This window comes from Callorhinus ursinus, unplaced genomic scaffold (genome assembly GCF_003265705.2).
Source record: "Callorhinus ursinus isolate GAN/ISIS: 27379988/994484 unplaced genomic scaffold, GSC_fseal_2.0 scaffold21, whole genome shotgun sequence".
NCBI classification, from domain to species: domain Eukaryota; kingdom Metazoa; phylum Chordata; class Mammalia; order Carnivora; family Otariidae; genus Callorhinus; species Callorhinus ursinus.
Window position 1 is genome coordinate 2,649,585 of NW_027397083.1, and position 4,213 is coordinate 2,653,797.

The window sequence follows — 4,213 nt, forward strand, 5'->3', positions numbered from 1 at the left end:
ACTTCTGACACTTCTGGTCACCAAATAGATGGAGGTTTCCCACCACAACCAGCTATAGATTGGAGTTTTCCATGACCTCCTCCTAGGCTTCAATGAGATACCTAGAGTGGTTCATAGAATTCAAGGAAATACTTTCGTTTACTAGTTTATTAAGGAATATGACAAAGTTTACTGGTTTACTAGTTTATTAAAGAATATGACAAAGGATATAGATGAATAGCCATGAAAAAATGTATACATAGGGCAAGGTCTGGGAGGTTCCTGAGTGTACGAACTTCTGTCCCCATGCAGTGGGATCTGTCACTTTTCAGACACATGGATATGTTTACCCCCCTGGGAGCTTTCCAAGCCCCAGCTTTGGGGATGTGTATGGAGGCTTCATTACATAGGCAAGGCGGGCCATTAACTCCATTTTCAGCCCCTCTCTCTTCTCAACAAAATGGAGGTAAGGGGAGCTGAAAATTCTAAGTTTCTAATCATGGCTTGGTTTTTCTGGTGATCAATTAATCCTCATGTGAAAGCTATCCAGGAGCTCACCCAAAGTTGCTTCTTTAGAACAAAAGACACTCCTACTGCCCAAAAAATTACAAGAATTTCAGGAGCACTGTGTCAGGAACCAGGGTTAAAGACCAAATATTAGAACAAAAGATGCTCCAAGTGTGCTTATCACTTAGGAAATAACAAGAGTTCCAGGAGCCCGGTGTCAGCAGTCAGGGCCAGAGGTCACTATGTATTTCTTATTAAGGTCACAATATCACAACCATACCCACCAGAAAGACAAAAACTAAATAAAACAAAACAAAATAAAGGACCAATCATATCACATGTGAGAGATATGTGGAGCAATGGGAACTCTTGCCCCACGCTGGTATGACAGCCTGCTTTCATCTTGAAAATATTACTCTTAGGTATGTACCAGCAGAAATGCAAGCATATATGTGCCAGGGGACATCTCCAAGAATACTCATCTTTGTATCATTCATAAGAGCAAATCCTTATCAAATTAGAATAAGAAATGATTGTGATTCCTAACACAGAGGTAAACCAGAAGGTAATAAAAATGAATAAAACACAATTACATACAACATGGATGAAACATATTGTTGAATAAAACCAGCCCTAATCATATTATACATAATGTTTTAGTTAAGGTTAAAAGACAGTATTTAGAAAGCCCATTAATTTTATATATATATTTCCATTTCCTAAATTTAATAAATATATCATGTTTATACTGAAAAGAAAAACCTAATACTTTTTTATTATTTTTATGCCACGCTTATATTTTTTCCTGAAAGTAATTCAGAAAAATGGGTTGCCTTCCACTGAAAAAAAATGATAACACAAATGGTTCAATATTGTTGATACTACCAAACCATTTAGCAGAAATGAATCAATACTTCTATAAGTAGACTTACTTAAAACCAAGCCACATATGATTTCCAAAATTGAAACAAATAAATAATTTCCATTTCTGGTTAAGATGTATTGGGTGGCAACAAGCCAGTCTTCACAAGCACTGGAAAAAATTTGGATAAATTATAAAATTCGTACTTTAGAGGCATCATACAGCTGTGGGAAAAAAATAGAGGACAATATCAAAATCAAGGCTCCTTAAGTCAGAGAATGATAACCCACATGAGTATTCACCCTTATGTGACTCGTGGTATTTTGCAAGTACACACTTGTTGCAATATCATGTTCTTCTATAGCTTCATGTGTGTAATGTTTTATTGATTGATACAAAAAGGAACACTATTGTGATATTGGTCAATGGTGCCCACTTCCTGTCCACATATTAATGCATAGGAAAATGCCTCTAATGTTTTTTAAACTAAATCATTATTCAGATTAAAATTTAATTATTTTTTAAATAAATGAGGTGGAATATATGTCCCATTTAAGGAATGCTTTTCCTCTCTTTTCTGTGAACTGTTACTTCATCTATTTAGTACATTTTTCTATTTATATTTTGGACTTTTTTCAATATTTAAGAACAAGTCAAGAGCACTTCATCTGATATATCATTTTTTAAGATTTATTTATTTGTTTGAGAGAGAGCATGGGTGGGGGCAGAGGGAGAGTCTCCCTCCCTGAGCAGGAAGACTGATGTGGGGGTCGATTCCAGGACCCTGGGATCATGACCTGAGTCAAAGGCAGTTGCTTAACCAACTGAGCCACCCAGGTACCCTGAAATATCATTTGTAATTATTTTCCCCATCATATCAATTCTATTTGACTTTACTTTGGGGGCTTGTTTCTTTTATTATGCAGAATTATTTATTTTGACACATTCTTTTTTTTTCAATTTTTGAGCCATAGACTTTCATTACTCCAAAATTGTAAGACCTTTCCTTAAAAATGCTGTCATCACTTCACTCACCAAAGTATTTGAAATTGCATTAGCATTGGGAGTTTTCCTGCTGTAATATATGCTATTCAGAAAAGTTCACTGCTCTTTCCTCTGTGGATGCCCAGTTGTCCCAAGAGCATGTACTTTAAATGTCATATTTTGCCAATTTGTTGGCTGTCTTTATTGAAGGACAATTTCTCATTTGTATTTGAGTATTTTTTTTCTCAATATTCTATTTTATGGCATCAGAAGACCTCTGTATCCACCTAGTATTACACCTTGCCAGTTATGAGGCTTTTGGAGTCCTCAGCATATATACTTCTTGGGTGCGCATCCTCAGTGGCTCCAGCCTGGGGGCTTCTCACTCCCTTGCTGAGCTCTCATCTGGCTTCCTTCTGCAATCTGCCACCCTCCTCCTCACAGCCTTCCATGATCTGGGGCATGTGCTCCTGATATATCCGAAGCAGCTTTCCTAATCATTCCCTGTTATCACATTGCTATAGGAGTTCCCTCTTTCTGAAATATTTCCCTTCCTAGTCATTGACTCGTAGAAATCACTATTTACTAAATAACTGGAAGCAACATCTTATTTTTGACATGAGAAATTGATCCTAAGCCATGATTTTTAAAGAATCTGTTGGAAAAAATTGCCGTTCCTAGAATTAAAACCTAGAATTCACAGACCATTTGCTCTGAGTCTTTCCCATGATCTCAGCTGGATTTATTTCAGATTTTCATTTTATCCTAAGTAAAGCTTGAAAATACACCTTAAAGATGTAAAATGAAATTGAGAAAAGACTGATATTCCTGCCAAAGGAAGGAAAAATTCCTCCTATTCAGATTACCCTTGGGTTAAAATTTTAATTTTTTGAACCATACATTCAACAGCTAAATCTCAGGTTGTACAGTCAGCCATGAAGAAACAAATACTATAATAGTTTTGTATATAAAAATAACACTTGTCATCAGAATCTTTAATACAATGGTTACACAGGCCGGCCTCTAACTAGTGATCAATAGTGACCTATTGTAGAGGCGAACATAAGAAAAACAAATTCGACATCTCAATCTGATAGGAACAGAGGCTCCCTAGGGAGCATTTATAATAGATAAGGTAAGAATCAGATGTCTGTCAATTTTGGATGGTCTCAGATAGTGGTGTTCAGCACCCTGATCATGTCTAAGAAATAAGATGTGCTGTGCACTCTATTCTATGTAGGGGTTGAAGAGAAAGTATTCTGCGAAGACTAAGAACTACGTGGAAAAAATAAAATACAATACGTCAGAGAGTGCCATAGTGATGTTAATTAGAAATGTAAATTTGTCAGGCAGAAGAGATCCCTGAGGTAGAGCTAACTAACTTTCACTTAAAGAGCAGTTCATGTTTAGAAAGAACAGATTATAAAGGTAGCTTACATATCTCTGATGACACAAGTGATTTTCAACTACAGTAACTGAACCACTATACCTCTATAGTGAAAAAATCAGCAACAACCCAAAAAAGAAAGGTAAATACAAACTAATTTATACTGATACTAAGCTTAGATGATATTTTTAAATTTAAAATTAGTATTTAACACAAAGTAGCAAATATATCATTTTATTACAGTGACTTCTATATATTTCTGACTTTATTAAATAAAATTTCCAATGAAATAATGAAAATAAATAATGGTATTAAGTCACTTTGAAATACTGAGAACTGTAATAAGTGAAGTAATTTTTCTAGGTATAGATAATATTATTGGAAACTTCATTTTGCACCAATACACTGTAACAGATAAGTGTTATATTTATGTATTCAACCTAATAATATAAGAAACTTAAAGCAAAGCAATCCATGAAATAATGTTACAACCA